Raw genomic sequence first — 13,690 nt, 5'->3', positions numbered from 1 at the left:
AACTTGTTCGTGCGTTTCACTTTCCTAGTCACAGAGCTGCAGACGCTATGAGTACATACCGCTCTCTGCACCCGGGGTATACTGTAGGGTTCTGCCCTCCGTGGAAGCAGGTCGTCATGTTTGGCACAACTGTTGGTCTTTGACACATTAATAAAGAAGTTAATCAATCAGCGCGCAGTCGGAGAAGAAGACGGAGAAGGCGCCGAAGAGTACTGTAGTCCATGTTTGAAGCTCTGTCTGATGATGACGGCACAAACAGGAGATTTATGGAGTCTGCATATGATGGGGGAGGAGGGGGTGTGCAGGCCGCATGTTGACTCTGTCATCTGGGTGGGATTCTTTGATTATTTTATTATTATGTCTTTCATTATAATAAGTACATGAACCTGGCGTTCAGGATGACAAACTCCAGTACAGTTGACATACAAATGCATATTTGTTAATAGTTTCCTGAGGCTCGTGGATACAGACCGATCTGAAAAATTTATGGCACCTTCAAACAGATCCTCGACAGATGTAGGACAAACAGGCGCCAAATAGGAGGCAACAATGTTCAAGACAAGGGTTAGTAAGTTTGTCTATCAACAAGTCAGATCCGCTCTGGAAAAAACAAAACAAGCCCAGTAGGAATTCAGTAAAACATCTAAAGAAAACAGATCTGGGTCAGGGACGGAGTAACTTCACTGAGAATACTCACGACTGTATCAAAATCATTTCAAGACAAAAACTTCACAATTTAAGTTTTCGTTGCTTTTCGACATTTACCTGACATTAAGTGGTACAGTACGTACAGCATAAGGCAGGATCCGCCGGGTGCTCAGCTGTGGGGCGCTGGCCCAGATGTGTCTACCATCAGGTGAACGTTTATATTCCATGCTTAATTACTGGTCTTTAAAGGCTTAGTGCTGTGATTTTTCTTGTGAAACAAGTTTGACTGAACCACTGTAGTGGCTATACAGTATATATATATATATATACTCAGTCATATATTCACTCTAAAATAGGTGTGAATGCTAGTGTGAATGGGAGTTTGTGTTAAACCCTGTGACTGACCTGTGGTGAACTGTACCTCACCCTCCCTGAAACTGCTGGGATTAAAGACGCAGATCCTGTTGCACCAGGTCACTCAACTCATGAAGCAGGTCCTTCAAACTGCATAGATAGCACCCCCTGCAGGAGGAGTTCTACATATTAAATACTTGTATAACGTATTTGTTATCTTTGAGTCAAAGCCCTGGAGAGAATCACATACACTTGGAACAACAATCTCCTATGACTCATCTGTGGGTCCGACCCCAGTCGTTGGCCTCACTGATGAGATTCAGATCTATCTTTGCGTTGCGTGCCATATGTTTGTTAGTATGTATGTGTAGAAGACTTCAGGGAATCATCTGAGGTTAGTGGGTACATGCCTGCCTGCCTCTCGTCCTAACATGACAATACATGCCCGTCATGAATATGCATGCTCACTTACCCCCGCAGCCTTCTCAGGGCAGTTAGAGGCTGTTAGCAAACATGTCTGAACACAGAGGGTTGTTTTTGTGTGAGGGTGTGACGAGTCCTGTGTGTGGAGCAGGTTTTTCTGTAGGATGACTTAAGCTGACAGTGTTAATTATGATCACTATTTTTTTTCTTTTCTGCATTTGTCAACACGGTTGATGTGGCAGAGACTGTGAACTTTAAGCGACTTAATGATCAAGTATGACAAATGTGCGTCGTTAGGATTTAAGAGTTTTCAACACTTTTCACTTCTAGGACATGATCCAGCTGTCAAGAGCAGGACTGAGGATGATGAACACTCTGGATCACCTAGAGGGCAACTTCAGAAGTTTTTTAAAAACAATTTGGGCCTAACTTTGGTTTTATTTTTACAGCTATTTTTTTATTTAAAAAAGTTTTACATTGTTTACATATTTATGACTTCTGCTTTTCATTATTTCTAGCCTTTTTATTAGCTTTTTATGACTATTTTAAAATTTAGTGTCAAAAGTCAATTATAGTTTTTTGGTAACTTTTCTTGAACTATTTGATATTGAATTTAAATCTTATTATTTAATGAAATCACTGATTTATGATGAGGCATTAAACAAGCACAGAAGTAGGCTATATGAAAAAAAAAACAATGTAATAAATGCCACCAAAGCTTCACTGTGTATAATTTAGGATTTTCTGTGGAGATGCTAACTGTTAAAGTAAATGTGTTAGCTTGTGGTTACCCCTAAAAACAATACTGAGTATTAATGATATTAAGATGATCCTATCCTGATAGATATAACTCCTAGCCTAAGAGTAATTTATTATTTTTTCTTTAAATCATCTTAAAAATAATGTAGTTTTCTCTAGATTCTCTGAATAACCGTCTGGGGAAACAAGGGCAGGGTTTTTACAGTAGAGTTCTGCCCCCGTATATGAAAACACAGACACTTCTGGCCTGGAGCTATTCAGTAAACAGACAAATCACTGACTCCGAGTCCAGGTGAACCAATCACCAGTGATTATGAAGCAATTTGCACTGAGGCACATCGGCACTGATGAAAATGATAAAACAGCAGACAGACAGAGATAAAAACCCCGGCCTTCACGGCGCTGAATCATGGCCTGAGTGATTCAAGGTTGAAGAGCTTAAACAGAACCTTCTGTTCAGATGATCACAAGTTGTACCGCCTCACTGCAACAACTTCAATTCATCCAAATCGTATCCTTTACCTTCATATCGCACCTTGACATTCATTTTCCACACTAGTTAAATATTTAGGGTTCTTATTGTCATTTACTGCCTAACATTAAACGACAGACATTACCAGCAATCAAAGTCTTTCTGCTCAGTGTTGTCAACTTAGAAACATGCAGCGAAACAATGATACAAACTTACAAGTTGTGCAAAGAGAATTATGATGTGACTAAAAAAAACGATTGAAGTAAATGAAGTCTATAGAACATTCTACCTCAAGCAAGGTCAATAAGTGACTATGGAAATGAAACAAAAATTAGAGCAAACGTGTGGTAATCTTAACCTTAAAAGTTAAGATTTCAAATTTTGGAAATCCAACTGTTGAAAATTTGTGCACCACCGTTGACAGTCCTGCTTGATGAGTAAACCATGCCTTTACGGTTTTTACTTCTGTCTCCTTCATGTTTGTCTTAACCTTAAAAGTTAAGATTTCAAATTTTGGAAATCCAACTGTTGAAAATTTGAAAATTTTACTTGACAGTCCTGCTTGATGAGTAAACCATGCCTTTACGGTTTTTACTTCTGTCTCCTTCATGTTTGATAAAGCTAAGCTAGTACTTGCTACCACTTCCACTTTTAGGGCAGTTGCAGCTGTGTGTCTTTAAATTGGCATTACTGCCACCTACTGAGTACGACCTTTGACAGATAAATATTTTTATCTCTATTGCTTTAAAAGAAAACATTACTGCCACCTACTGAGTAAACCTTTGACAGATAAATATTTTTTATCTCTATTGCTTTAAAAGAAAAGAAGAAATGACAAACAGAGGACAGCCTTACTGCTAGTCAACACACCAGCAACTACCTGTAATCCCTACCAAAATGACTGGGGGTCGTTTTTAAAGACTTTATGATCTAGGATGTCTCTGCACACTGCACCACTGCACCACCGTTAAACTAATTCAACCAGGTCTGAACAGCATGGGGAAAAAAATGGCTGTTGTGCTAATGCGCTAAATCAAAAATAATGGTGTAATAATGTCAATTTAAAATGAAGGCATCAAACTGAGTCTGGAACAAAGACAATCAAGAAGAGACGGCTTCATAACAGCTGACTTATACCATAAATATAGCCCCACAGTTACTGCTCCAGCCATTACTGCACTGGCTGATGGTTTCTTTTCTATTCTGTTGATGGCGTGCAATCATATTTAATATTTGAGGGGAGCTGAGGTCAGGTTCATTAGTTGACCCCAATCGTATATTGGAACTCAACTCATTAACGTCTCTTACGCCAGAGTCGACCTCTCACGACCTTGTGTGTATTATGCACTTTATATACAAAGGTTTAGACTGTTTATGGAGGCCACTCAAGGCTGCAGTACCACCCCCCACCCCCCGCCCCACTACCTCTCTCTCTATTATCAAAACACACCACATATTCAGTGCAGTAGAAAGTTGAGTTTGCTACTCTGGAATTCTCTCAGTCCCAGTCATTTAAGTAAAGTGAGTAAATGCAAAACTAAACGAACCACAGTTGTGCCTCAACAGGGTTAAATACACATCAGTTCTGTGAGAACAGTTGAGATGATCACCACATCGGACAATCTCTGATAAAGAGCTTATTCAAATGTCTACAATGAAAATTTAAGTAAGTGGATTTTGACAATGTATCAATCACCACTGGTAGAATGTACACAAAGTACCTGCCAAAGTACTACTGCATCTGATCCTGATCATTCTGCAAATACATTTTTTTTCCCTCCGTTCCCAAAATAACCGTACGCCTCTGGAAGTTGCGGTGTAGCAGCAAATGTTTGGTTCCAACCCCAAAAACAGAGCAGACAGGATATTGGTCATATTATGCTGCCCACAGAACAGGACAGATGCAATTGACCTTTGACCTTGCTGTGTTTTGAATCATTATCTCCCAGAGCTTAAGAGCAGGGACTAATCCTCCCTGTGTTTACCACACAATTGGAACAACAGCTGGATGGTCTGTTGGCAGCCGCTCCTGGACTGGGCTGATTCATATGGAAGCTCTGTGCTGTGATGTGACCTCATTTGGATTTCCACCTATAGGCCCCAAGGATGCATTAATGCACATACAGTAAGCCACGCTCATCTTAAGAGATACGAGGGGCTCAGCTCAGTCTGCTGCTCTAAATCGAGCCGCAGCTCTGGGCAAATTTAACTATACCACTGAAAAACAGTATTAGTAAAGGATTAGTCGGTGTCCGTGTTGGCCAGTGGGGCAGTGGGTTTTTCTGATGCTCCTGATCTGCGATTAATGGATTGACGATCCCGGGGCAGCAGAGGCGGCTGCCTGTAGCAACGGGTTAAAGGCAAATAGAGAAAAATCCAGTGACATTTGACATTTAACAGCAACTGTAACTCATGATAAATTAAATGAATACCAACAAAGCCACCAGTGGTGTCTGAAGCTTCCAAGATGGCAGTGGTACAGCCCAGAGATCCATGTGGCTTATATACAACATATCCTCGTAAGACTTTTTATGTACGTCAAATGTGGGCCTCACTGACCCAAACACAATTTGACTAGATTGCATTGTGTTGCCGTTCCTCTTCCTAGCTTGTAGTACAGGAAATATGGGCCACATTTCCACTTATTTAAATGTGGGTGGCAGCAGATGTGTGATAAACTCATCACAAACACACAAATTATCTATGACACACTGTAAGACGAGAAGGGACTTTTGTTACGCACAGAGTGCGTTCACAGCAGCCGATGCTAACGCTAATTAGACCACATTACGAAGGCAAACTCGTGTTCACTTCACTGATGTGAAGAGACAAAAAGGCGAACATTTTTCGGGCTTATTTTCCTTCTGTTCCACTGATGCTGTTCCTTCAGCTGCACACGGTTGTGTAACACGCTCTGCCACGACAGGTGAACCATGTAACTGTGTTCTGACTTGTCTTCATTTTGTTGAAGAAGTACAGCCTCCAGCATGTATCCACATGCACATACAGACACACACATACACAACGTACACAGCTGCAGCCAAGTCACTCCAGTGAGTGTTGGCTGACACATAAACACAAACCTCCACCACGTCTCGCTGTCTTTAACTTTTCCTGCACGTTATTGCCCCTAGTTTCCTGTTTCTGTTTCCAACTCAGAGTTTATATATATCACACTGTAGAAACCCCTGGGTTCTGCCCCACACCCACCTTCCTGGGAGCAGTTAAGACAATTATTGCACTTTGTAAAGATAACACAACAAGACGACCACATCACTTTCTAAGTGACCAAGTTTGTTAATGTAAAATTACTAGAATTACTTCAGGGTCATTAAATATTAAGTATCAGACATCAGACTCTTGGTAATGCAGTAAGATACCAGCATCAAAATACTTGGTGATACTTGACTAGTGTCATTAGAGTTATAGGAGACATTTTATGACAGCAAGTGTCTCTGCGTAGGTTTATATTTACATCTCAGCTGCAGATTTACATTGGAATAATGTTGTTAAACTCCCGCTAATAGTGCGTAACCGTTGGATACGAGCGTCTGTGTTTATGGGGGATAAACCTCATTTGTGCCTCCACGCCATCAGAGTCGGTCTGTTCTGCTCCGTGTGAAACTCCGACGCCACAGCGGGATAAAGTTTGTTCTGGGACATTTGAAGTGTAATGAAGGAGGGAGGCCTGTGTTTTCTGTGAGGAGTGTATTTTATTTAAAATGACATTGACATATAATGGATGGGGGGATGAGGGGCTGGGGGGGTGGGGGGGGAGTAAAGGATCATTATCATCACTCACAAATCTAAAACTGAAATATACGAGGGCTAAAAAAGTTGGGATCCATTAGAGATTGCCGTGCGTCACGGGTTCTAAAAGTGCAGAGCAGCCTTTTGATATCAATTAATCTTTAAAACGACTTTCTGAGATGCCAGTTATTCAGCATTAAAGTCACTGATGCTTCCAACGAGTGAATTAATGACAAGATAAAACAAAAGAATGAACAACTGCCGGGACAGAAATTAACTTAAGGTTAAGTGTAACGTTGTTTTTTGCCATTTGTCAATTGAAACTAAATGGTTTTCTATTGGAAAGCATCAGATTTAATTTGATTTGAGCTTCATTTTCTTCACACCCAGAAAGCAACGTTATTCAAAAATATAATTATCTTTACCTTATGAAAGAAACCTGTGATCCTATTACCTATTAATACAGATATCGTTTTCTAAACCACGCTGTGACTTGCAGACAGACGGGGGGAAACTGGCCTCGGCTCTGACTGATAAGATGGTTTATCAGTGTTTGTGGGTTCAACCAAATGATGCCTGCATACTCCACTCCACTGAACATAGTGTAGAGTGTGATTTGTGGCGCACAGCCACAATAGCACATTGTTTTGGTTTTATGGTCTGAAAACCACTGTATGCTCAGTGCCAGGCTCCAAACACTAAGTGTGTGATAAGCCGCTGAAATTAATGGAGTCCAAAGCAGCTACAGAGTCAGATATTTCCCCCAAGAGTTGGAGCAGACTCAAAATAAGCTACAGTTTTATGAGACAGGAAAAAAAATCTTAATCCAGTGTAGAGTTGATCCTGTCTTTGTGCTTTAATAGAGCCTGCAGTTATGGTGTCAAACCCTGATTAATCAATGACCAGTTTGACACAAGGAACCAATCAGATGTTTTCCTCTTTTCTGTCATTCATAATTAAATATTCCATATAAGGAAGTCAAAGCCGACAGGAAAATGCTGAGCCTGCTGACACCGTTTATACAACTCAGCAGACACTCATCAAACATCAAACATGGACCATACATTAGAACTGGACAATACCATTGGCCGCAATAAGTGAGGCGGAAAAAAAAAAGACCTCTACTGGTTTCAGCGCAATAAGTGAGGAAAAAAAAAAGACCTCTACTGGTTTCAGGAGGTATTACCCTATATACTGTATATTGGATGAAACCAGCCTATGGTAACAGGACAGGGATGTCACTGACAAATATGCTGTGATAATGACATATTGCACATCCAAATAAAGGCGATCATATCATTAAAAATATAGAGTGTATGATTGTGCCAATCCAGCCCATAGTTTTGAAGCCAAATGCCAGCTCTACGGTGGCAGCGGAGAGAAAATCCCTATCCTCCAGGCGCCGTGGAGGACGGCTGCCAACATCCATGAAAATCTATTCAATGTTTACATGCTGTTAGGACATATTTCATCATAACACTCTGCCACAGACGCAGCATCACATTTCTGTTTCTGTTGTCTCAACATTTCACATGTTCACCAACATGAATTAACTTCAGATTCACTCTGGCAAACGAAGCCGAGTTGACGAGGCGACGCTAACATGACCTGGTATTTATTACAAGGCAAAGCTTGTTGCACAAAGTTTATCTTGTACCTCGTGAGAGCATGTGTCAGGTTGGCTTACCTCAAGACCACAGCCTTAGATGTCGCCAGGTCATGTGACCCACCTCAGGGTGCGTGTTCTGAGTGTTATGTTGACAGCCACTTCCAAAATACCTTTCCTTCAAGTTTTCTTTTGTCGATTCTTGTGGATTTGACGACAGCGTTGTTCTGCAAAAGATAATGCGTTTGAAAAAAAAAAGTAAACCCCCTTTTTTTTTTCTTTAATAGAGAAAAAATCATTAGATAATCAACTGACCATAATAGTCACCCAGTCTACACGTAAACAATGGAAGCACAGCTATAGTGATAAAGACGCAGCAAAGGAAAGAGGGAAACATAAAAAAAAAAGTAATGGAAATGTTGTTTCTTGCTCTGACAGATAAACATGTGTGAACAATATGACATACTGAAACTAGACAATAGGAAAAGTGACTTCTTTGTGCAGAAAAAAAATTATTTGATGAGTTTTCATCAGTTCACTCTGTTTCATTTGAACCACACCAAAAATAAAATTTGAGTTTTCTTAAGACGAGTAGAGGTTGACATTTGTTTTCATGCATTTATTGCCTTGGACTGAATAAAACACTCGCAGTTTGACGTTAGAGATGGCTTTACTTCCTGTTCTGCCTTCATCACGGCTGTGATCAAATATCTGCAGAAACTAATGACATTCCCAGAATGAGACTCACTGAATCGTGGCTGCAGGCAGCGAGTTGACTTGTTTCTTTGATGCTCACATTAATTTGGATAAAAAAAGAAAAGTACTGACAACTGACATCAAACATTTTGGCAAGGTCTTTGTTATTTATGAGTGAAGGAGCTCCAGGATTTGTCTTTTGATAGCATCATGAAACCATATCAGATCTTCTCTTTTATACATCAAAACAAAACATTAATGCTGAAGATCAGAAGTTAAGAAATCGAATCCTGATACCAAAAGTTGCTACTTAAACATTTCTATAAGGAAGCACTTTCCTCATAGACATCATCTCTCCTAGCTTTCCGGCACATCCTCATCTACTTCCTGTGTCCTCGGAAACACAGACCACACAAAAATACTCTGTCACTGAGCCAAGCATTAGCTATTTCTGGGCTTAAGTTTTGAGCAGATACTCAAAGCAAGTGCACATGTACATCTGCATACACATGTGCACACACACACACACACACTTGTTTGTGAGTGTGTATGTCCCCAGCTGTTGAGTCCTGTGCAGATGTAGCAACCAGAAATGAGGGATTATGGCTAAATCTGGAGTTAAAGAGGAAAAGGAGGAGAGAGGGAGAGGAGGAGAGAGAGAGGATGGGGCGACGGCAGCGATGCTTCCACTGTCTGTAATGAAGGCAAGGGTTAAGAGGGGTTAGAGGGAACGCAGCCTGATGATAGACGGATTAGACATCGATGATGAAGAGGCCACAGGCGAGACAGGGAGAAAATGAAAGAATATGTGAGAAAGTAAAAGTGCACAAAAAGAATTAGACAGGGGGCGGGGTGGGGGGGGGGGCACATTTTTTTAAACAAGCTGAGACTGGAAGGGAGAAAAAAAAGAAGACTGATCTTAAAAGAAAACCCTCCCCCTGGTGGAAACTGGATGAGGCTGTCACACGGTGCTTTTTTTCAGGCTGATAATAAATTCCCTGATTCCTGGACTCTCTCTATGAAGAATCTGCAGAGAACGAGCTCAGTGTTTCTGCAGGCAGGGAGGAGCTGCAGTTAAAGCATCTTCAGACTCACAGCCATTAATATCTCCACACGAGGGAACCCTGTGTGGGGAGAGACACACTTTTGCTAAAAGTGGTTTGGGCGCAGTAATAGTACAGCTGTTACTGTGCAGACGGAGTTTATTGGAAATGTTTTTCCTGTTTCTTTTTTTTTTTTCTTCTCCAGTCGAACTAATCCACGTGTGAACAACAGTGCACTTGGTTTTATGGATGAAGACATTTCACCTCTTCATCTAAGATCTTCAGTTCCGTTCAACTGCCTCAGAGTGGCTGAAGACCTGAGGACAAAGTCGTGGTAGCAGGACCAAGCAGGTGACCACGCCCTGACCCAAGGGTAGGATGCTGTATGGTCAGCTTGGTCATGTGACAGTGGCATTCACACAGTCATGTATTTCTATTGGTAAGATGACTTTACAGCCAACAGAATGAAAGTGATACAAACTCTGCTGGTCAGAAACCAATGGACAGACTGACTGAAAAAGACAGGCGTCAAACCACAGACTATTTGAATGAAAGAAGCTGTTCCATCTGACTAGAACTACAGTGTGTTAAGGTCATGTGATTTCTAGTTTTCCTTTTCTAGTGTTGAAGTATCCCAGACCAAAACATGTAACTGTAACAACACTGACATTGGAGCTCGAACCCCCGACTCCCTGAGACATGTGGGACTGGGGATCAATTCACTCTGGTAACTTGAAAACAACAGCAGCTCCAACCCAAAAGTTTCATTAACGTTGTCCATGTCCACTGTTTGCCCACTCTGCACAAACACTGCTCAAACACTGGACTGAAACCAACGACAAGACGATTAAACAATAAAGGTGTTTGACTGTGGGCTGAAACCAACAACAAGACGATTAAACAATAAAGGTGTTTGTTGAAACTCTTTGTTTACAGCAGTCTGGATTTGCAGTGGTGTTTATGAACACACACACACACACACCGCAGCTGAGGAAACAAGGTAAGCAAGATTCTTGTCTTTTCTGCAGAGTCAGGTGCAAAAACTCCATTTCCTCTGCTCCTGGGCCACAGTTTAATATTCAAACGGTTTTCACACTCACACTGTTGCTGCCGCAGAACTCAGAGACTGGTACAGATGGCAAATGTGGTCTGTTTGATATTCTGCGATAACTTTCCTCCACTTGTCAACACATTTGCCAAATGATCTGGAGAGGATTGGCCGGAGCCCAAATTAATGTGCGTAAAAGCAGAGCCCTCTAGGAAGCTTAACAGCAGTCTAATTAAAATATGCACATTCACATTTCCCTGCCTCTCTCAACAACACGTCCACAGAAGTCGCTTTCATTAAAACCACAAATTAGTGGGCCGATGTTGGAAAATGATGAATTTCTATTAAACATAGCTCTGTTGTAAATGTTCTTCAAACGCACGCTCCTGCTTACAGAGAGGATGCTGCAGTTCTCCTCCCTTTAAGATTTCCAGACATCATCTGTCGCTCTGAGGATCAATTATCAGCACAAAGACACCGTTAATGAGGCTGCGATGCTGACCTCGCCGATCCACGAAGCCTCAGCGCCGCACAGATCACATCAGCAGTGCTGAGACAGAACAAGGTAAAAGCCGACAGTGGACAGCTGTGTGCTCATCTCCTGCCATGTCACCGTCTTTGTTCCTGCAGCTGACGTTACAAATCCTGGAGGGTTATTTAATGTCATTTTCATCACAAAACTTCTTTATTACATCTCGACCATATTTTGGGTCCATTCATGAACCTGGGCAGGAGAATTCAGCCTGAAGCTGGAGGAAGACAAGTCATAGAAAAGGCCAGGAGAGAATCTTATAACTTTCTGAGCCACAGCCTCAGCCCAGACTGCAGACAGACTAGGTCAGTCAGTCTAGAACAGTAAGATGGTCATTGTTGGACAACTACTACTTTGGAGATAAATGAGGAAACTGGAAGTGTGGGATGGTGATAAGACAGACTGGATATATTGGAGAAGGAAATGAACAAAGAAGATGCCAGTCAAAAGGAACGACAGAAGATCCTGGAAATAATTCCTGGACATATCAAGCAAATATTATCTAAATACATCATGTAAAACTTAGTCAAGCTACTAGAAGACTGTTACATAAGGCATAATATTCTGTCAAGCTATTTTTATTTAGCTCCTACTGTAGCCCCTGTTCAGACTGTTATCATATAAGTGTAAACAAGACCTCCAGCTACAATATACCCCTGAATGAGTTTGGGGCTTAAATGGATTATAACTCCAGCTGAAGCCATGATCCAGTCCTGCTTCAATGGAGAAGTCAAGTTAATGCAGATCATCTCAGTGACGTCATCTGTGTTTTTCTAAAATCGCTGTAGTGTCCAAAAAGCAGTCATGCATACTGTATACTGGAGAATATGTCTCACATGTCTTTCACGAGTCTTTTTCATCAAATGGGTGAGAAAGCTTTGGTGACACCTATAGGTGGAAAGCGGAACTCTGTGTCTGTCAGCGGCTTACCTGCTTCGACTGTTTGACACGTTGTTGTCAGAGTATCTTCAAAGAGGCGATCGTAAACCTGTAAGACGTCACAACATGACGTCAGAGGCAAAACAATAATACAGTATAAAAAATAAATAAATACGTTACTTAAATATATTGAACAAAAGACGCTGAATTGGAATAAATGAAGAGTCAACAACACACTTCAGGTTTTTATCTTTTCAGATCATAAATGACCACATATACATGAGGGACATATTTCCATCACCTGTGGAGAGAAGGATCTGTTTGAAGGCAGTTGTTTCAGCTGAATAACATTTTGATTTTAAATGGAATTTGAATTTTAAAATTCCATTTAAAATAAAATAAACTTTAAAAATCTTAGTAACAATTTGAACAAAACGTAACAATTTGCACTCATTCACTCAATCATGTTTTTATATTGGATTATCAATAAATCAATACTAATTATTAAATAATATTAAGTAGCTTATGTGTCTGTAATGCTTACTTGTAACATCAATTACGTTACTCAATTCATTGTGATAGATGTTAATAATACCACAAAACTAAAAATCACAAAAATAGGTTAACCATTTGTTTTTATTTTACATGAAATAAAAAAACTTGTACAGCCCCCAACTATAAAAAAAGGTGGTGCTAGCAAAATTCATAATCTTCAAAACCTTCCAAAACATTGGTTGGGTTCTCAATTTACACAAAAACATGATCAGACACACTCCAAAGAGAACTTTTTTTTTTTTTTTATGACCCTCCATTTACACAAAAACATGATTTTTTTTTTTTGACAGCATGATTCTGTGTATCCGTGTAAATAATTAACAGACAGGGCTATTTTCCTGAACAATCATAAACATCTTTATGCTCAACAAATGCTCACAATTCATCAAGTCTACCGTCTCGCCCTGATGATATCCACAATGAAGACAGTCAACGCGTCCTCATTCCTATACCTCCACCATCACATGCACTGGCTTGGCCTTACAGCAAGCAGCTCCCTGTGTATGAACAGATAGTTTGACATTAAAAACAATGACCAACAACATGAAGCTTCCTTTTTATATTACATTTTAAAATAAGGGATGAATAAGGGACATTACTAACCAGAAAATGTGTACTCATCCAATACGCACGTTTGTTGATGCAGGACAAATAATGCGCTTAATTTACTCATTTGACAATGTCACATAAAATGCCACTGTTGATTTTAATGTTTTTGCTTAGGTAAATGTAGGCTTGGGCAAATTCAGTGAACACACAAGTTTACCTAGCCAAAGCCTACTACATTAAAACGCAAGACGCCATTATACACAGGAGCCAATTTTACTTTAAAAAGTTGCCCAGGGCAAGCTTACATTAAAATACACTGTCGTTAAAAGTTTTTTTTTTTTTTTTTTTGAGGGGATAATCGGGGGGAGCCCGCATC

The 13,690-nt window shown here is 40.4% G+C and overlaps 1 protein-coding gene across 1 annotated transcript in view; it reads right to left on the bottom strand.

Moving 5' to 3' along the window:
* The window catches only part of efna1a (ephrin-A1a), a 53,150-nt gene that overhangs the window by 39,132 nt on the left and 328 nt on the right, over nt 1–13,690 (bottom strand). The window contains exons 2-4 of the mRNA XM_017041268.2: nt 13,145–13,262; nt 12,262–12,319; nt 8,094–8,239 (exon numbers count right to left, since the gene is read on the bottom strand). The gene's annotated coding sequence lies outside the window, so the exon portion shown is untranslated. The remainder of the gene's footprint in view (nt 1–8,093; nt 8,240–12,261; nt 12,320–13,144; nt 13,263–13,690) is intronic.

Source organism: Cynoglossus semilaevis, chromosome 18, assembly GCF_000523025.1.
Source record: "Cynoglossus semilaevis isolate Cse_v1.0 chromosome 18, Cse_v1.0, whole genome shotgun sequence".
Lineage (NCBI taxonomy): Eukaryota > Metazoa > Chordata > Actinopteri > Pleuronectiformes > Cynoglossidae > Cynoglossus > Cynoglossus semilaevis.
Note: the sequence above shows the minus strand (reverse complement) of the source record. Positions and strands in the feature narration are given on the sequence as shown.